We start from the raw sequence: 22679 nt of genomic DNA on the forward strand, positions 1-22679 counted from the left end.
TCAGACGCCTGTCGGTGTGGTGTCATGCGTCTATGTTCGCGTAAATCATTTGTGATCTAGCTTCACCTTAAACAGAAGTGAGTATATGGGTTTTTTTATGAATCTCTGCAATCACCTTTCCTAATAACATGCTAGTTAGCAAGTTTCGTGGCTAAATGCGCTAAATGTGGCTAAAGTAAACAATCTCTACTTACTCTATTTAATATAATTTTTATACGTTTAATTAATATTATAAAATATATTTGGAGCTGTAATCATCACACAAATAGGTTTAGAATGGCAATGAGGTTGAGCAAATGAAGAATCAAAAATGTTCACTTTTGAGTGAACCACCACAGAGACTTTTTCACAGACTTCCGTCACTGTCTTTTTCTGTCTCTCTCTCAGAAAGCTCTACCCTCAAAGCCATTTTGATAAAAGCTGCCATCTGGGGCGGAAGCAGGGTCTAATTTTCCAGCCAAATCCTGTCAAATGGCAGTGCCCGCGCTGCATGCCGACAGAGCAGTGTGGCTAAAATCCCCTCTCCACCCCTGCAGACCTGCTGCTCGCTGCCCTCTCTTCTATTATGTACACAGAAGGACAGAATGTAGCCACTGGTGTCACCATAATGGCTCCATCGAGGAGGCTGCCTGAGAAAGACCATGAGGGGGATGAAAAGGACGAGGAGGTGGACAGGATAGGTGAACTGAGAGATGCTCTTGCCATCCATCTATCACTGGTCTTTGATTATATGGGGGGAAATGTTTCCTTGTCAAGACACCACAACGGCTGGCTCTGTCCAAAAAGCCTTAATAGCCCAGCTGTACTGGTACTGTAAATTGCAAAAGCTGGCAGCAAAAAAATGCCTTTCTTTACCACACTATTGCTGCCTTTGCCTGTGTTTTTGTTAAAGGGATAGTTCATCCAAAACATGTTCAACTGGTTCATTAAAATGTTTGCAAGAACCATGATAGAACTGAATCAATCTGAATACATTAGGTTACACCAACAAATCCTATTTTTAAAACTAAAATGAGGAAGAAATAGCTCCATGAAGTAATAATTTCATATTAACATTTTTGACAGTGTTCTATGAAATCCTGCAACTTTCGAACATGTCAAAATTCATCACGTCTCTAAAGCTAATTGAAATTTAACAACCAGCACCATAGATCACTGTGCATCAACTCAGCACTGCAGATGGAGGTAAATACACAGCCTATTTATGTCTTCAAAAGAGTGCTGCGCTTGGAGTGAAGAGTGACTATGGTCTGACTCAGGCTCCCATGGGAGAAGATAGCTTTTAAAGGAGAGGAGGAAAACAAGCTGTGCTCCCTGACAAAGGCTGGTAGTGAAACCAGACAATAGACACACCTTTTATCACAATCTAGGCATTACAAGGTTTATTTTATACCATGCGGCCTTCAGAAATGAACAGTGTAGCTGCTGCAGGAGATACGATGCATCAATTCATATATAGAGCTTTATTACAAGCCCTTTGTCATCTGCTCATCAAACTCAAACAAAGTGTCATATTTTACCCTGTGGAAAACACTTTTTTCCAATACTGACAGACTCTATGATCTTTGTTCTTCTTGTTCGTCTTCCTGTCTGGTTCAAAACATGTTGTTACAGTTTCCTTGATAAGAAACTCTTGCTAGTGAATATTAAGTTTTATTCACAGTGGAACCAGCTTTAAAGCTCTCTTTGCATTGCACGCTAAAGAAGGGAAATGAATAGGTGCATAACAGGAAAGAGAAAACCGTTTTCATTTGTCGTCAATAATCTCCCTAAAGCTCTAGGTGAATTCCGCTGAAATTAAGAGGCCTACTAAACCTTGTTTGGATTAATATGATGATTATTCGGGAACGTCAGGAATAGCGTTAACAAACTCTGCCTCTGGAACACAGCGTGGGGATTTGCTGCTGTCTGTGGTGCTGAAACACCTTTAGATCACAGAAACAGAATTCGATCCCACTGTAGATCACAGACTAGCGTCACATTACGCGCTACACATATTCAGAAGTGTATATTTAACAGTTAGAAGCTGAGATAATTTTTCCACCTTATTTTGGAATAAAAGCAGAATATTTAAGGTGTTTTCGGGGGACATTGGTTGCAAAATTAACTTTGTCTGTCTTAGCAGTGTGTGGACACAACTACCCAACAATAATAAAAATATATTCACTCCTGTTTTTTAATCCCCAAGAAACTAAACAGTCTCAATGATCAAGCTATTTTGATTTTCTGAGCATTATGATGTCATACTGCTCAGGCCCCACCCACAACCACTGACAGACTGTCCTGTATTAGCATGTTTTGTCCTTAGTCAGTTGTATGCTGTCCACCATTTTCTCTTAAGTAATGCAGGTATTTTGTAGTTGGATGTGAAAGTGAACATAAGAGCCACTGAGGACGCAGTGGATTTGTTTTGTTTTTGATGGTAACGTGCCACCGAATATACACAAAAAACAAGACAGAGGGGTGGGGTGAGCAGTAGCCCATTATAATTTAAAGAGACATGCACCGGAACAGCTATTTTTGACAAGGTAAAAATGGTGTTGTTTTACATAAACACTGAGAAATTTTAACCAAAGGATTTTGCAGACATTTCATGATGACCCTAGGCATCATACCAACTTGTGGACACAAGATGTTCCGTTTAAATACTACACACAGAAAAAAAACCCAAAGGAGGTGTTAAAAAAAAATCATTCTGCCTGTCTAAGCAAAATGGCAGAACTCAACAGCAGATTCAAAAAAATGATTGGCCCAAAGATTTGATTTTCATCATTTACTTATGCTTTTCAAAAATCAAAGGACTTACTTCCTTTCATGGACCAAAAAATGTCAATATTTTGTAGACATAAAATAAGTTCATACAAATTATGTGTCATATTCTGAAGACATGCAGCTTCGTGTGAGGAAATTCTGGTCAAATCAGTTCCATTTATTTAGTGAGTCATGAACAAATTGTTTAGTCTAAATTGTGAATTGAGTTTAGGGAATATATAGTTTACTGATTCAGTTGTCAAGTTTAACCAAAGACTTCAGATGGCACACACTGTAAAAACTCAGTGTGTCAAAACTCAACTCTTGAGTCAACTTAAAAGAATTAGCTACCCTGCTGCCCTAAAATTTTAAGTTCAGTCAACTCAAATAAGTTTAGTCAACTTGAAATGTTAAGTTGTACTAAGTGCAACAACTTAGATATTTGAGTTGGCTAAACAAAAAATTTGGTTTATTAAACCCTTAAAAACCTACCTTAAAATTTTAAGTTGAATGAACTCAAATATCTAAGTTGTCACTTAGTACAACATAACATTTTTAACTTGACTAATCTATTTTGAGTTGACTGAACTTAAAATTTGAAGGCAGTCAGGCAACAAATTATTTTAAGTTGACTTAAATTGTTTTTTACAGTGCACCTGTTACAGTAAATGGGAGAAGGTGCAACTCCAAATACAGCGGATGACTGAATTGTAAGCTTTTTTAAAGAAAGAAACAACATTTATGGGCCAGTTCATGTCATATTTTGTTGCTGATTTGAAGTATGTTACTTAAATGCAAGTGATTGTTGAGATTTGAGGATTTCCTCATTCATGTAGAAGAGACTTGGTCTTGGATGCCCAAAATAGCTCCCCGGAGGCATTACAAATATGGCTGTTGATTTTGGTTTAACTCAATAGAAAAAGTAAAAAAAATGTTGACTTTTTTCCATTATCATTTGGCTTTTGAAGACTTAAAACATTGAAAACAAGTTACATAGACTTGAAAAATGTTTTCTTTGTTACAATAAACTAGGTGTGTAAAGATTCTTAAATTCTCATTTTGTGATACACTGTTTAAAAGATAACAGCATTTGAGTTTGGAAATGACATGAGAGTGAGTAAATGATGATAGAATTTACATTCTTTGATGAACTATTCCTTTGAGGAAAAAGCAACTTTAGTACTTATTAACTTCAGCTTCAGAAAATGAAAATGATGTCCGCTGTAGTGGTGAGTAATCAGACCTTTGCTGCCAGAGGCTAAAGGGAATGACCAGGATGAATGATGTTAATCCAGGTCATTTCCGTTGCTCTTTCATCTGCCTCTACCTCTATACCTCATTGTCCCTTTTGTAGAAAACTCTCTCTTACTCTCTCAGACTTTCTCTCTAAAGTACCCCAGCACTCTCTACCTCTGATTCTCTGTTATTCAGATGCACATTTCCTTCTCTTTGTTCTGAAGTATGAGCGCTGGCTATAGTCTACCAGCCATCAGTAATGCACCAGACCCGCTGACATCCCAGCAGCCACAGCCCAGGAGGTTCTGCTGGATGGAAGAAAATCTATTCTCATCGATCTCCTTCCTCACATAGGCTTCCCTTACAACACACTTTTCATTTTAAAGGCTTGCATAAGCCCCTTTTCCCTGCCATTTACACACTATCAACTTCTATATAAGGTTACAGGCAGCTGCGCCAATGTGCCCTTGTTTACTAGAGCAAAGCTGTTCTCTGTGCTGCAGATATGCATGGGTTTGTCTACCACTAAGACACTGCGCAGCGTACATAGACAATGGGTGAAGATGATCTGCGCTAACCTGTAACAAGCTTCCACTGCCAGGATCTGAGATAATCAGGAAACGTCCTATGAAACAGCTTCATTCCATCCACTGTATTTGTCAGAATTTTCTTTTCTCAGAGAAATATTGTATATTATGCAAATATTATGCAACATTTTACATTATGTATGTATGCATATATATTTGTGTTATATATATATATATGGTAAAACAGGGTAAAAGGCACCTTTGATATACCACTAGATGGCAAAAAAAACATGGTGTAACACTTTTCAAAGCATCCGCTTCTCAACATACACGTGCAAAATTGTCTGATCCTTGATGTGATCGTGGGCAGCAGCGCAAAGACGATTCTGTGCTTACTTGATCTAATATTTGATGTTTTTAAAAATGTTGTAGATTTAAGTAGCAAATTAGAATTGCTAAAATGATTTAATATATCTTGAGACAAAGGTCTTCCTAATGATTTTCAGTTTTGTTTAAGATAATTAAAACAGCAGTTTTTAAATAACGAAAGAATATGTAAAAGTATGGTATTTGGGGTAAAAAGCGCCCCTGCTGTTGGGGCTAAAAGGCACAATGATTAACATGATAATTAATAGAAGGCTGACTTTTCCATTTGTTGACATGACATTGATAGATTCAGATGGTAAATATCATATATTATGTTGGGTGTCCATCTTAGAGATAATCACCATGTTTAGAATGAAATCATTTTTCATCATATTCAAAAACATGCTATTAATCATATCATATAATAAAATATAAATTGTTGTTACTACTGTAAATCTATATTAAATTATTATGGGATCTCCTTCAATGCTTTAAGAATCTTTACATTTTAAAATGATTTAATTTCTGTATTTTAAAATATATGTTTTATATTAACATATTTTAATGACAGTAGCCCCGTTGTACTCTATATATAACCCTAATTTGTTTTTGTTTTTTATTCAGTTTATATTACATATATTAATTTATATTATGTTTAATACTGAGATTGTTGATATTATGTATATGAACACTTTAGTTCCAAAGACCTCTAGGTCCATCTGAGATTTTTATTTTACATGTACATTTTTATTAGGCTCCTTTGGAAATAACATTGGATATTTTTCAAATAAGGCATTCAATAACTGATTAATAACTTTTCTTTGCCATTAAAGTGAAATAACTTAACCTAAACATAGGAGACTGATAAAAATGCTCATTTAAAAGAAAAAACCTCTGAAAAATCTTAGATGGAATTAGATGTTTTGGCATCTGAGGTCTTCATATATAACACTGCATTTGGAAATTAAACCCTAATTCGTTTGGGCGGAATGTTGGTCATATTCGGTACGAAGGTTAGAAACTATCTAATAAAGTCTGAATTTGATTAAGCATTAAACCAAGGGTGACTAATAGGCCTCGCAGTCTTTGGCAAGTGCTGACACAAGAACTTTGCTAATGATTTAAAAGTCATTATCTGTTAACTTTAAAATGGCTCCTTTTAATATCCTTCGTCAACCAGCAACGTTGCTAATGCCAGAACAAAACTATGACTAAACCCTTTGTGGTTCATCTATTAACATGTTTTTCAATCAAGCTTTTATAGCAAAGCTGAAAAGTAGATATCGAGGCCTGAAACATTTCTACAGAGCAGCACATGTGTTGTTAAAGCAATTACATCTACATAGTAGACACAAACCTGTCAGCAGGCATTGCAATTGTTATTCATTTATTCCCAAAGGCTTTAGAGCATCAAATATATGCCAGGTATTAATGATGCATGTTGTCTGTTCAAGGACAGGCTTCGCTGTAAAGATGCTATGTGCTTGTAAGGCTTACTGACAGAAAAGAATCTCAAACACCTGCTGTCTTGCAAGAATGTGTGTGTGGGGGGCATCTGCCCCCAGTTTTTTCCGTTACGGATGTGTTGGGATCCTGCACCTTGGGTAAATTCATGCAACTACAATAAATCCATTTTGGGGTCCATTAGTGAGAGCAACCCCTCAGATCCACATACTTTCCCGAATAAACGACAGCTCTGTCTCCACAGCAAAGATCATACATGATCTGTCAAGCTGAGAGAGTGTGTGCTTCATTCTTGAGCTAATGTCAGAATATAAAAAAGGATTTAGCTTCCCACAGATGACTAACTCTCAGAAATCTTTTGAATCCGGGTGTTACCATTTCCAAATCGTCTCTCCGTCTAATAATATGAGCCCCAAACAGCTCACTGTTATCCTCCGGCACTGATTCCAGAGGAATCAAAAGATCTAAATGTATCGAAAACTTCGAAAAAGAAACTCAGAAAATGGCAGAAAATGTCTGCTCTTATATTAAAACTAAATATCCTTAAAGGCACAATACGTAAGTTTTCGCCACTAGAGGTCGCATTTTCAAAACAATAACAGAGGCGAAACTCCATGACGCAATGACGGAGCATGGAACGTTGGGAGATGTCGTTTTCACAAATCATGCTCACGGATGAGGTAATGCACTACTTTTTTATTAACTTACCTGTACATTTAATAACAGTATTTTATGTCATCGTAATGAATTATCTGCAAAGAACATGAAATTTGATTCAGTATTAGCCTTTTACTGGTATGTGACTATTTGTCATGATTTGGCGGGTTAATGATGCGCATTTTTACATGTGTAAAACAGTTGTTCTAAAAGTAAAGTAAATTTGAACGAACCCACTGTATTTTAAAATATGGCTAAATGTTTTTGTGCAGCACATACTCTATTTAATTACATTACCATAGGTTTTCTCACCAGAAAACTAGGGACCGCACCGCACCGCACCGCACCGACCAAAATGATCAGTGATCAGCGCGCAGTTTCACTCTCCTCTAGCTGCTGTCACTGGGCGGTGTGACGCTCTGCTCAATATTCCACTCTATGAATGTGCATTCCGCTTGTGTACCGCTATTCATGCTCACCGGAAGAACAGAGTCTGCTCAGTTTCTATGTAGTTTCCATGTAGATCCGCATGCGGTAAAACTACAACTTCCGCATTTGTCCACGTGTGTTGCCATAGTATCATAAGTGGAAACTGAGGATATTGCGTCATTGATAGGTGAAAATGACCAGGGACGAGTCATTATTTAAAACCAAATATAAATATACACTCATATTTTCTGAAATATATGTGTTCCTCTTTTTGGTTGGGGGGTTGGGGCTTTTTTTGTGATTTTAATGGACAGGATAGTAGAGAGATGACAGGAAAGTACTGGGCAGAGAGAGGAGAGCGGGATCGGCAAAGGACCTCAAGACGGGATTCGAACTCGGGTCACTAACCACAAGGCTATTAGCGCCGACATATATGTGCTCCTCTGTGGTAGTTGAAAAGCAGCCCCTGAAATGAATAGCAAAATCAATGGCTGTTTCTGTTTATGGACAGCATAATTTCACAGCTGAAATATTCAGAAAAATGTCTCATGCTCTGTGACAGGAACTAAATAAAAGGCTACAACCTCAACATATTAAACAGAGAAGGGCCTTTAGTTACTGAAAAAAGAATCATATCAATTCAGTTACACCAACTTTATATACTTTTTAACCACAAATGCTGGTCTTGCACTAGCTTGACTTCACGCATTACGTTCGTTAGAAAGGTCGGGGAAGTACTGACTCAGTGTTCACAAGGCGAACGTGCAAAGAAAGTGAAATGCCCTTTACAAAAAAGGTAAAACAATGACATCAGACGATTTTGAAGTTGGAGGACAAAATGAGATGAAGAACTAACCGCATCTGACCTTTTAAGCGTGATTACGATTATGGGTGAAGACGCGCATATGCATCACAGAGCTAGCGCAAGATGAGCATTTGTGGTTAAAAAGTATATAAATATTAATTTTTTTAGAAAAACGGCCAATCGTTTCGCTAGACAAGACCCTTATTCCTTGGCTGAGATCTTTGAAGCTGCTTTGAAACTGCAATTTGGACCTTCAACCCGTTAGCCACCATTGAAATCCACTATATTGAGAAAAATCCTGAAATGTTTTCCTCAAAAACCTTAATTTATTTTCGATTTAAGAAAGACATGAACATTTTGGATGACATTGGGTTGAGTAAATTCATTTTTATTCTAGAAGTGAACTAATCCTTCAAGTTTAATACATCTATTAAACCTTTTTTTTGGAGACTATTTGCTGTTCCCCAGAATGCAGGTAAAAGCTGATCCATGAACACACACCCGTCTCGAACCAAATCAATTACCCTTTTACTCACACACACCAGCTGCTACATGTGAGTTGTGATACCCAAAGGCTACATTTTTAAACAAGCATTCTTTCCCCCCACCATTTATTCTCATATTCTCTCTCCTTCTTTCTCTTTCTGCCCTGTGTAATTATCCCAAAAGACTTAGAGTTCTTCTAATGATTCACACGCTGTTAGCTATGCCGTTTGAAACTGGTCATAAACCACATGAGTTTTTGGAAACGTACACTGTGTGTATAAGTTAAAGGATAATGAACAGTTGATTCACTAAATAAATAAATATGTACACATGAAACACTGATTTGACTTTAAATTTGATTATTTTATAATTGCACCTCTATATTGTCATAAAGATTCTGCTAAGAAAAAACACTATTACAATGTACGAAACCCAGCAACAATACAAACACTATACAGTAATACTAATAGTGAGGTCCAGTGACGCTGGTGTCCGGTACCCAGATAAGCACTCTATTATATGAAAGCCTGTTTCAACCACTGAATAAAAAAAAAGGTAATTGTTTACATCTCACAATTTCTCAGAATTGCGTGATACCAACTCACACTTTCAGATTTTTTTTTCAGAATTGTAAGATATAAACTTGCAATTTTAAGAAATAAAATCAAAATTGCAAGACATAAACTCACAATTCTGACTTTTTTCTCAGAATTGCAAGTTTATATCTTGGAATTGTGACTTTTTCTGAGAATTACAAGTTTATATCTCACAATTCTGACTTTATAAAACGTTATTATAAATGAGTTATTAAGTCAGAATTGCGAGATACAAGTCACATATTTGACTTTTTTCTTGGAATTACGTGATATAAACTCACAATTGTGATAAATAAAGTCACTCGCAATTCTGACTTTTTCTCGCAATTCAGATTTTTTTTCTAAGAATTGTGAGATATAAACTCACAACTGTGAGTTATTAAGTCCAATTTAAAAAAAAAAGACTGATATGTTCTCAGAATTGCAAGTTTATAAAGTCTGCGTGTTATAAAGTCAGAATTGTGACATAAATTCTGAGAAGAGAGTGAGAATTGTGAGTTTATATCTTGCAATTTTGACTTTTTTTTTTTTGAATCACGACTTAATTTAGCAGAATTGTTTATGTCTCACAATTCTGACTTTACAACTCGCAATTGAGAGAATTGCACAATTCTGACTTTTTTTCTCAGAATTGCAAGTCAGAATTGTGAGATATAAACCTGCAATTGCAAGAAAAAAAGTCAGAATTTTGAAATAAAAATTACCTTTTTAATTTTCTATTCTGTGGCAGAAACGGGCTTTCATACTATTAGATCACAAAATTGCTCAACTGACCAATCAGAAATGCAACTGCGAGTTATAAAGTCCAGTCCAGAATTGTGAGTTTATATGTTGAAATTCTGACTTTATTTCTCAGAAATGTTTATGTCAATTCTGACATTATAACTCGCAATTGAGAGTTTTAATCATGCAATTATGACTTCAATTCATGAGAAAAAAAAAGTCAGAATTGCAAGATGTAAACTCGCAATTTTGAGAAAAAAAGTCACAATTATCTTTTTTTATTTTTATTTAGCATCGGAAACTGGCTTCCATACTATTAGATCACTAAATTGCTCAACTGATCAATCAGAACTGAGTAATCCAGTAATAGTTTGCCCAAAAACACTCACTTCTATGTTATTCCAAACCTCTATTACTTTCTCTCTTCTGTTGAACACAAACAAGATACTCTGAAGAATGTTGATAAACAGTTTTGGTCACCACTGATTTCCATAGTATGAACAAAGTATCTTATTTTATCGTGTACCGTAGACAAAAACCATATTTTGAGCAACATGAGGGTGAATAAATGATGACAGGATTTTCATTTTTGGGTGAATTACTGTATCCCTTTAACATGAAACGACTACAACAACTCATTAAAGTTGGAAAAACTGAGAAAATGTATGTGCAGTGGCAAATAGGCAGACATTATGCAATACAAGAGTGTAATAGTAACATCCATCATGAATGTCTAAAGCTTTTTTTTAGATGCAAGATTTCTTTGAAAGGATTTCATGATGATTAATGCATGACATGAATAGAAAATGCGATGTGTGTTTAATGCTACATAGAGCTATTTATATTAACATGACCGAAAAATCTAGTACTATAATAAATATATATTAAGTCTTCATTTCATACCACAGTTGTACACCCACTTTTGCAGGTCTAAACGTCTACATACACTAAGTGCTGGCAGCAGCTGCATATGCTCGCTAGTATGTTGAGGCCGTCTGAAATCACCGCCTCATCTAAATGCTAATAGAATCCGATCTCTCAGAGAAACAGGCTGGCTAATGATCAGGCCCATTGAATACACTGAAAGCCTAAGTGCTAATAATGATATAACTGAAGCAGAGTGAGGGAAAAACAGCAGAGATAAAAACAAAACACCTGCAGACTATCTAGAAACCTTGACTTTCGTGCTCACATGCAGTATAAATCTTCTGACAAGATAACTGCTTCACAGTAGCTGCTGATGTTGGTTTTTCCTTACCTGGAGGATTTGGGTGTTTGTATTTTATAATCCAGACTTCAACACAAAGCAAATTAATAGGAAAATTATACAATCGAAAGAGCTGTATCAGCCCGCATTCACCAACAATCACAACCTGCCACCTGCTGCCCTCCCAGTAATCAATAGTGTGTTCATTTTCAGATAGATCCATAGACTTATGCTGCCTTAGGTCCTCCTGGAAAGTTCCTGCTAACAAGTCCAAAAATGTGCAGTTCAGATGACTTTTGAATAAGTTGGAATAAAATGACCTTTTGGCAATTTAATATCTCTTTCACATTCTCATACATATTTTCACAACCCAACAAAGAAGGCAGCTGTTTCAGTACCAGTGCAGAATGTAGTTCGAGCCAATGATTCACGTTTAATTGTAATTCATGCTTTATCTATTTTATAATTATTGTTCTGCCAAAGAGAATGGTAGGAATTTTAGTTCTTCATACCTCATAAACAAATGAGTAGCATTTTTAAGCTTTACCATTGTTCTTCAACCATAGTTTTGACCTAGTAGTCGGAATTATTATTGCGGTTCTTATATGAATTTTATTTATTTATTTATTTATTTTCTATTTTTGACAAATTAAATAATATATATATAGATATATATTAAACTCTTATTTTAAATTCATCTAAATAATTAAACACTTTCATTACTTAAAAATGAACGAAAATAAAATAAAATTGGTCCCAAATTAATTTCAGTTTTAGATTGGTGTTAAATTATAAAACTTAAAGCCTTTATGAACCAACCTGCCAGCATTAAACATTTTATTGCTATCTAGTGGCATTTTATGAGACTGTGAAATCGAACACCATTAGACAACTTTAAATGATAACAGTTTGCACATTAACTTTGGCAGTCCTAAAATTAAAATAAAAACTAAAGAAACTACAACCAGAACTAAAACTAGCAATGATGGAGAGAAAATGAAGGAAAACGAAACTTAACCTTAAGTAAAACATAGCTGCAAGCAGCAATTATCGAGCTTCAAGCACTTTAAGGCATTTAAGCACATATGAAAAAAGACATTACATATTATTTAGCAAGCCTGTAACCACGTAAATCAACGATTAAAAGCATTTTTGGCAAATCCAAGTAATTTACCATAGAAATATGATGTTTTTTAATGTTTATGGCTGTTGTAGTGCCAGCTGTGGTCCAATCTCCCTAAAACTTTGTATGCTAGAATCACCTGTGTTTAGGCTTTATAGGATTTTGGGTAAATTTGGACAGGCCCCTTTTTTAAACGACCCTGTTACAGATTCCCAAAGGGTAAATTCAATTTTTTTCAATAATTCAATAATTATTGACCTAGAGAGTCCAGAGAATTGTACTGCATTGCTTTTTTCCCCCAGTTGAGCGAAAAACCTAGGCCAAGTTAGCAAAATCATTTTTTTTTACATCTTCTGAATCATTTAAGATACCATTTAATTGACAACAGTGGTTCTAGAGCTTAAGTTGTTTGGAATTAGGAGGTCTGTTGTATGATACAAATATTTTGTATATGAAGAGTTCAGATGCAAAACCAGCTAAAAGCTGTTTCGGTCAAAAATGAGATAATGATACTGAGTGAATGCTCTCGACACATATTATACGTCAATCAAATACTTTTTCTTCAAACTCGCTAAAATACCAGCCTCAGCCCAATCAGAAATACTGGTACTTACATAGAAACCTATACATCTGAGCCTGATAAAAATGCATTTGAAGAAAGACTTCAGATGGATTTAGCTGGTTTTGCATCTGAAGTCTTCATATGCAGTGCTGGGGAAAGTTACTTTTAAAAGTAATGCATTACAATTTTGCGTTACTCCCTGAAAAAGTAACTAATTACATTACTTAGTTACCTTTTATAGAAAGTAATGCGATACGTTACTTTTGCGTTATTTTTTAAATCTGGGCAGGGCTTGCTTCTTTGTTTTTAATATAAAACAATTCTAATGTAAAAGCCCTTTTATACCAAAAGTGAAATGAATTTACATGTTCACATTTTGTCTAGAATACAGTAACATCATGTTTACTCCCAATTCCAGACAGGAGACTTGTCAATCAATAAATGGGGAAAAAAGTAACTGGCAGGCTCAGTGACTTTTTGTCACGTGACCTCAGATAAAGTTAAAGTTAAGATAAAAAAATCACATTCCATGCAATAGTTATAGCCTTTTTAATAAAAGCTATATAGTTATTGATATTTGTTCTCTAGAGAATCTTTCTCACTGGTTTGGTTCTGAACAGGCAAAAAAATCTAGGACTAATTTGCAAAAGTAGGTTTTTCGAAAAATCCAAAATATCAAAAATTTCTGAGGCATATGTTTTGTCCAGATTCCAGTGACATAAGGTACTTGATCTTGCCATTGACGATTTAGGAGTTATGAGTGATTTCATACTTTCGATTGCTGTAGCGCCCCCGTCAGGCGAGTTGGAGCGAGCCTTGGTGATGTTGTAGGTGGTGTGAGTACTACCATCCCTTCAAATTTCAAGTCTCTACGACTTACAGTTCAGTTTCACGTGGAGATTGCTGATCCTTGGCCATTCAAAAAATTACAATAGGGTTTCAGCGCTACGCGCTTGAACTTCTAAGAACTAAAATCATATGGTTTGAATGCAAACTCTAAATTTTGCCATTGTTAATAACTTTTTGGTGGTGTCCATGTACTAAAAACAAACTTCATTCCAAAACCAATCATGGTCTTTCCAGATAGATCAATCCACATTGTAAGAATGACAATGTACCTGATTGTGGTCTTACCAGGTAGTTCTGGATGAAAACCGACATTGGAACAGGGAGATTTGTTCGCTCTTCACCTGTGGTCCCATTAGTTAGTGAATCCTCCACGTTATTAAAGACTGGGAGCAAGAGTGAATGGATCGTCTGATCTCATTCCATTCAGTCCGCTGAGTGTGGACTCATTCAAATGGAGACAATGGAGCCTGAACTGGGTAAAATCAAGCTAGCTCATTTAAATGCTAATGTACATGGATCTGAAATGGCGCGAGGCTAACTGTGCAGCAGCTAAAGGAGAAAAGATGTATCACCATTTCACAGAGCAATACTTGGATGCATTACTTTCGTCCGTTGTGTTTTACAGGCAAGGCTTTGCCACTCCTCAAACTGGAAACGACTCCAAGGACGGTCCTTCGGTGCTACTCTAAATGTAGGTGGGAAGTTAAGCTTACATAAATATAAATCTTCGATCTGACTACAGCTACACGCATTTATCCTGTCGATGAGTCAGCCCTCGGTATATGAATAGCTGAAAACAGACACTGCAGAGATTTAAGGTGCCGTTGTCCCAGCAGGGACTAGCCTCCATGACCTTCAGACTGCAGTAAACAAAGGCAGCTATAGCACAAGCCCAAATGACCCATCACAAATATCAACAGACCATCATCCCTCAAAAGAGAACAGGTCAGTGCAGCCTTTCCTCCATCAGTAGAGCACAACAGCACAATACACTCACAACATTGCACACTGCCCTTCTCAAAAAAAATGATTTATTCATATTTCAGTTGAACAAGTGTCGACATTTATTGACAGATACACAAAAAGCAGTAAGAAGGCAGATTGAGCTCTTTTGTGGTACATGAGTCATTCTGAGACAAAATTCAGAAGGCTGCATTTTTCAACACAACCGATACACACTATTACACTCCAAAAGACATTTTCAGCCTCGTCTCTCTTTCCTGGAGAGATACAGGTGACTGAAAGTGATAGTAACAAATTTTATGCAAGAGGGGTCAATCAATGCTACAGGAAAGTTTTTTAATTACCTAGAAATACTTTCAGAAATGGACATTTAAATAAACATATGCCTGCCAGAGAGATACTGAGACACGAATCATAAATAAATAAACAAAAATGCAATTTTAAGTTAACATCAACCAAGGATAAATGTCCAAAGCTAATGTTCTGCTAAATGCTTTAAAAAAGAGCACATATGTGATTTTGTTCTTCTCTACAGCTAACAATTCAATACAGACACTGTAAAAATTATTATTGTAGTGATGCCATGTCACCATCATAACAAATGTATGTAAATTCATTAATGGCACTACATTAAACTTCCAGAACAAAAATGTATAGATAATGTACTCACCCGCTTGTCATCCAAGATGTTTGTGTCTTTCTTTCTTCAGTCGTAAAGAAATTATGTTTTTTGAGGAAAACATTTCTACATTTTTCTCCATATAGTGGACTGATATGGTGCCTCGAGTTTGAATTTCCAAAATGCAGTTTAAATGCGGCTTCAAACCATCCCAAATGCGGTTGTAAACGATCCCAGCTGAGAAAGAAGGGTCTTATCTTGCGAAACGATCAGTTATTTTCATTAAAAAAAATACAATTGAAATACTTTTTAATTTTAAATGCTTGTCTTGTCTTGTGCTGGCTGAACTCTGTGTATTCTAGCTCAAGACAGTTAGGGTATATGTCAAAATATATATTTTTTTCAAACGTTTTTTTTTCTCCCTCAACTTCAAAAATTTCAAAATTATCCTACATCGCTGCAAACACCCTTAACAAAAAAGGTAAAACAGCAATATAGGATGATTTTGAAGTTGAGGAAGAACATGAGATGGGAGTTTTTCAACATACCCTAACTGTCATGAACCGGACAATAAGACATGATGAGCGTTTGACATTAAAAAGCATATAAATTGTATTATTTTTCTGAAAATAACCAATCGTTTCGCTAGATAAGACCCTTCTTCCTTGGTTGGGATCGTTTACAACCGCATTTAGGATCATTTGAAGCTGCATTTAAACTGCATTTTGGAAGTTCAAACTTGGGGCACCATATCAGTCCATTATATGAAGAAAAATGCTGAGATGTTTTCCTCAAAAAACATAATTTCTTTACGACTGAAGAAAGAAAGACATGAACATCTTGGATGACAAGGGGGTGAGTACATTATCTGTAAATCTTTGTTCTGGAAGTGGACTTCCCCCTTAATGTTATTTTTGTCCAGGCTTAAATTCAGAATGAAATATAAGTAGTAACAGATCTTTTATTCCATAATGTGCAAAATAGATTATTGAACAAGAAAAACATGTTGGGTGGGGTCTTGGTTCTGTCCATTAGTTGTTGATTGGAAGACTTTAAGAAAAGGGCGGAGTTTATGCAGACTAAATTTTAATATAACAATGATTTTAAGACACAAAACTCTGTCTTATAATTGCATATTTGCAGCAGAGTTGCCTCTCTGTATCCACTCAGGGGTCCTTGGGCTGAAAAAGACTGTAAAAGTCTGCACTATACAAATAAAACTGACTTGACTAAACCTTAATAGGGACGACCTTGCTACCGTTCAAATATAGAGACACACGGAAGACTAAGCAGGTGTGAGAAAAATTCAATCCAGTCATATAAAGCAAGTGAATCACCAACCAGTGAGTCACAAGTACAAAAAAAAAAAAATCAACTTCACAGTCAAGAAACCTTGTACAAAAGTCAGGGCATGACTTACTTACTTATTTAGAGCAAAACGACAGATATTACATCAGATAAGAGGGCAGGATACACATAGCCGGAGGCATAAAATAATTAGCTTTTCAAAGAATGCATAGACTCGGTAATGAATGAAAAGATCAAGAGAAACATTGTTTCATAATCTTGAGTCAGATAAACTTCAGCCAACGAGTGAAGAAATGGCTGCAGACCTTTTTCACATCGCACTTGAGTTTGCAATATTCTCTCTTCATACGCCAAACAAGAGGATGAAAGCACTGAACGGAAAAAAAAACTTCAGTGAGTAACGCAATCTCAAAGTGGACCACTTCCCAAAAAGAATGCAAATGTCCATTTGTGTACCAAAAGGAATGATGACGAAGGAAGCAAAAGACACAAACACAAAAGCCTTTCTCACATCATACTGTGCTAATGGTGTGCTAAACAAGCCACTTTCACATACTGCACATAACAGACGCTTAAATGCATTTTTTAAAATATCTAACAATGAAATGTTGGCTACTCGATTATTTTAAAAGTAAACATCAAAGGAGTAGACGATTCATTCATATAGTCAGGGTCACTTAGCTATGCTACAAACATCAATTTTAATCATTCCGCAGATCAAAAGACACATAAGCAATGCATTACAGGGCTTGGGCCAATAAGGCACCTCTGTTTCATCTCACAGCACTGTGTGGTGTTGTAAGAGCTGATAGGAGATGCCATTTCTGAAAAAAAAGATCAAACCTTTCTTTAGTGTAAACATATTCACGCTCAAGTGTATGATAAGAAAACGAAAAGGAAACATTTTAATACTACTGAGGATCACAATCAGTGACTCATAGATTCTTATGGAAATTCTGTTTATTTCTAAATGTCATACATCGCAATACACGTTCATATTTTGCCAGAGCCAAAACAACTCAATATGTGACAAAACCTTAGGGTTACGAAAACACAGCTTCTAATCTGTGAAGTAAATTACTAACAAATACAAATTCTGCTAACAATACCGCATATCCTGGCCAGAAATCTAAGATCATTAACTCCAGTGTAACTGTGTGGGCGAAACTCTACTTGAAATCATGTTTTTATACATGGTATTTACATCATTCTGAAATCAGAGCCTCCGGCAAAATCCCAGTACCTGCCCTTAATGTATGATACTCTAAGGATAACAGTGTGCATTAAATTTGTGCATTAAGCTAAGAGAACTACAGCACTGGCAATATTATTATTTATATTATTTTTTGAATACTATAAGTTCTATAGAGCATGTGCTAAAGTTCAATAACAGCTTATATATATATATATATATATATATATATATATAATGTTTTTAAAGAATCTCTTCTGCTCACCAAGCCTGCATTTATTTTATCCAAAATGCAGCAAAAGCAGTAATATTGTGAAATATTTTTACTATTTAAAATGAATATTTTTAAAAATGTACTTTATTCCTGTGATCAAAGCTAAATTTTTATCATTACTCCAGTCTTCAGTGTCACATGATCCTTCAGAAATCATTCTAATATGCTAATTTGTTGTTCAAGAAACATTTTTTATTATTATCAATATTTAAAACAGTTGAGTACATTTTTTTCAGGATTCCTTGATGAATAGAAAGATCCAAAGATCAGCATTTATCTGAAATAAAAAGGCTTTTGTAACATTATACACTATACCATTCAAAAGCTTGGAGTCAGTATAATTTTTTGTTGTTGTTGTTGTTGTTGTTTTGGGGGGGGGATATTTGAGCAGATATTTGAATGATTTCTGAAGGATCATGTGACTGGAATAATGATGCTAAAAATTCAGCTTTAAAATCGCAGGAATAACTTATTCATCAAAACAAAAAACAGTGAATGTGCGAGGTTGTAAAGACGCAGAGAATTATAAGTTAATCATGTATTAAGTCACTAAGGAAAATCTTTACTTCAGATAAAAGGCATAAGAAAAAAGGCAAAAGCCAAGAATATCAAACACACCACAACAGGTTAAAAATTAATGGAACAAGTAAAATCATCCAATTTTTCTTGCAATGATCACAATCTTAAATGTCAAAAATGAACAGCCTAAACAAAATGTCAGAACATCACAGGTTTGCCATGATATATATACAATAAAATTGACAGTTAATTGTAAAAAAAAGAAAAGAAAATGTGTTTTCAACATTGATAATAATAAATAAATTAATTAATTAAAAAATCTTACCAACCCCAAAATTTTGAATGGTAGTGTATATAAACTGAAATACATGCATATATCCTTTCTGGGCTTTGTCTGTGAATGTGACTGGCTAACTGCACATCAGCACTTCTGTATGTGTATAGTGAGCAGTAGATTTTAAATTGAGCTGAGTGAGAACATGCCTCTCTGACCCTTGTCCTCCTCTTCCCGGGCACATTGCCAGAGGTTATCACACACACATGCATGCACAAAGGCAACAGAATCACATATATCAGAGCAAGTGCTAAACCAGACAGCAGCTTTGGGCCAAAACTGCTTAAATCCACATTAGCAACACCGTAAAAAAGGCCTGCCCACACCCTCTACATCTCACCACTACTGTGCACACTACATTTTTCATTCAAAACAGTTTCCTTATTTAAAATCCCCAAAAAAATGCAGCAAAACTGAATTTCATGATGTGTTTGCAGGGGCAAAACAGACTAAATATTCCCTTTCTAAAATTAACCGAAAGTGAGTAACCTCACTGAGGCTTTTCTTTCCATATATGTTCCTATCCAGTTCCCACAAGAGATCAATTTATAAATGTTCTACTGGTGTATAAATATCATCTCAGCATGCTCCTGCAAACAGTGTTTGTCCTTTAGCATGGAACCGTAACTATAAGGGATCTGAATGGAGGGGCGGGGCGGCGTGTGTGTGTTCATGTGTGTGTGCGAGAGCAGGTTGCCTGGACAAGAGAGCGGCAGGAGACTGTTGTGGAGACGGAACCACCAACTGGGATCACACTCTGGAATTATGCACCTTCATAAGCACTCACAGTCCCTCCTTCACACTCAATCTGACTTGCTCTCTCTTCCCAACCACTCCTAAACTGTCTCTCTACCCCTCTTTATTATATTTCATTTCACATCAACTACTCTAAACTACGAACGAGCAGACTTACAGCATGGGTATTCATTTACTGCCAGAAGATGTGTGCTATTTTATAGTTATTTAAAGTTTAGCCGCTATTTGAGTGTATTTTTAGAATACGCACATTGTTTTCTAGTCTTAATGGTTTCATTGATCGGTTCAGGGGAGTGGACCAGCTATTGTTCTCCGGACAAAAAGGAACTCATCTTTTACAGCAGCAGCATGATGCTTGATTTCCAGCTTAAGGCTTGAATTTAGTGCTTGATTTGAAGCTCTACAAATCAGCCAGAACTGAAGGACAGGACATAATTATGTTTATATTCCACAATTAGAATCTCACCATCTAATCACGATTTTATGTGTCAGTTGTTATAAGAAGATTTATAATAGGACAGAATGCAAAATTCCCCGTACAAACAGATTTATTAATCAGACTTCACTGGCTACTGACCAAGCGGGTCTGCTTATAATTGTAAACAAAACAAAATCTGAATAACAATGATATCTCTCAACAACCCATATAAGATGACATTTCCATAAACGTGAAGATTGTAGGTTAAAATTTACATAAGGGGCGTATACAGAAAATTGTAAATCTTGTGTGACCCTGTTCTGTTAAGCTTTTCACCACAGAAAATCACCTTTTTACTATGAACTATTCACTTGATATTTATGGTTTAAAATATATTTATATAAAATATATTTTATTTACTTAAACATATGAAATACAGGTTAAACGTTTAAAACGTGAAACATTTCACATCAACTACTGACAGATAGATAGACAAATATTTTAATTTCTGAGTATTTAATGTAATAAAGTTAAACCGGGACTATTTTGCAGTGCTGCATATTTTTCACCAACTTTTTGGGGGACTTTCCGCGTTTTCGTCATAACATTTTAAGCTGTGGTGCTTAATGCGAAAGTGAATAGTCACACCAAAGAAGCTCTCAAATGAATAGTTGGATACAAAAATGAAACAAACAACCCGACGACCCTTCAGTTTGCGTAATTACCATCTTTTTCCACTGCAACAACGATTTTAATTGTTGAAAGACGGCTGAGGAGGACGACTTTGGAGAACGACTATCATGTACGTGCTCGTAGCAGCGGGTTTGATGTTGCACTGAGAGGATGAAACCCTGCTGTATCCTTTCCGAGCGCATCACTTCATTCCGCATCAACACGCTACTGTAAACACTCAGATAGGGGAAAAACATAACACGGAAAGCCAGCCTACCTGCATAACCTTTGATGGTGTGATGTTCATATATAGAAGTCCTGTGCTTTCAGAGGTAGAGAGAGTGGGAACCGCACCGACACCGCATCCCGGAGACTGAGGAGAACAGAAGCTTGAAGAGCAGACGTAGAGAACAGCAGGGGGCGCTCCACTGCAGCGCTGGGCTAAATCACCACAAACCCCACCCGAGAGAGAGAAAGAGCGATTGTAGCTTTCATTGTGTGAGGAATTGATCTTAAAATGATGCTATCAATTTAATTTACTTTAAATCAAGCCTTCATTAGCAAGCTGACAAAGCTTAGCATGGAACACGTACGGAGCTACGCGTTATTTTGTAGCTTTCTCGCTAATATCTGTCCTTTCTAATATGTCATCAATCATTATTAGTAATTAGCATCCATCCAAATGTTTACAAATTCACTATCCGCTGACTCGTGACGTCATTTACACAGTCATTTTTTCTGAAGGATAATTTCGCTCAAATTAAGCATCACTGTAAAATCAGATTGTCCATATGACATTGCATAAGAGAGATTTACGTTGTTTCCGTGAAGCATATAATCTTTTCTTCCTGATGCTGTTTGGATGTACATGCAAGCTATTACATGTTAGATCACACATGCAAATGAGGACACATTAGCTCATGTCCTGTTGTCACAGGACAATAAATAATAAGAAGAAAATGAAATCAATAATACATTAGCTCAGAAAATATGAGATATTTAATTCCCTTCTCTTGTAGATGGTGTTCTGGGCCGGACAACATGAGAAAATATGTTTCTCAAGGCTGAAGCAATAAACAGCTTCTAATGCCCCAGATAAAACTGGACATGTGGTTTGAATACGTGCAATTAGGATGAGCTGCCTTTGGGATACTGAAAACAATTACTGTGCAGCTACTCTTGCCTCATGATTAATCCAGGCAGATGTTTTCATATTATGGCTTCTACAAAAAGACAAGCTTTTATGGAATATCATTAGGAAGCATGGTAATATTCCTTGCTCCACTGAAGATATCCTTTCCTCTAAAAACATTTAAACTAGCATCCATTTTTTAATGCTTATTTTCAGAGCTACATGTTCAGGAAGTTATTTTGCACTACTACAGCCAAAATCTAGCAAGAGAAAAACAGGAAGGCATTCAAAAGCTGTTTTTGACAGGCAGAGTGGAAAAATTACTATGCGTTTTTAGACTGACAAATAAATGAAAATGTCAAAAACAGCTTATAACGACCAAAAAAGACCTGTTTATTCTAATAGTGCTGAAGCAGGAAACTTAAAACAGGACCTTGGAGACCACACAGTGAGAAAACCCTCAAACACCAGTTTCTAATCTCACCGCTCTAGTTATCTCTTAAAAAAAAAAAAAAAGCAGATTTAAGGCGTAAGAACAAACACAGCTTTCTATCTGGCGGAGGGCTGACTACAGCGGAGAGATGGGTATGAGCCAATTTGTCTCCCAAATACATGGTTGTCAGCCAAAAAAAGAAAGCTTCAATCTGTCTGTTCCATTGGGAGCCAGATGAGAGGCTTGCGAGGATTTCGATTCACATTTATAAACATAGC

The 22679-nt window shown here is 36.0% G+C and overlaps 1 protein-coding gene across 5 annotated transcripts in view; it reads right to left on the reverse strand.

Annotated features, from left to right (window-relative positions):
• apba2b (amyloid beta (A4) precursor protein-binding, family A, member 2b) overlaps positions 1-21257 on the reverse strand; it is a 100415-nt gene extending 79158 nt beyond the window's left edge. For 4 of the 5 annotated variants that reach the window (XM_051114552.1, XM_051114551.1, XM_051114549.1 and 1 more), the window contains exon 1: positions 21114-21257. The gene's annotated coding sequence lies outside the window, so the exon portion shown is untranslated. The remainder of the gene's footprint in view (positions 1-21113) is intronic. The other variant, XM_051114548.1, reaches the window with a different exon arrangement.
• Between the last annotated feature and the right edge of the window lie 1422 nt (positions 21258-22679).

Source organism: Labeo rohita, chromosome 7 (genome assembly GCF_022985175.1).
Source record: "Labeo rohita strain BAU-BD-2019 chromosome 7, IGBB_LRoh.1.0, whole genome shotgun sequence".
Classification (NCBI taxonomy): domain Eukaryota; kingdom Metazoa; phylum Chordata; class Actinopteri; order Cypriniformes; family Cyprinidae; genus Labeo; species Labeo rohita.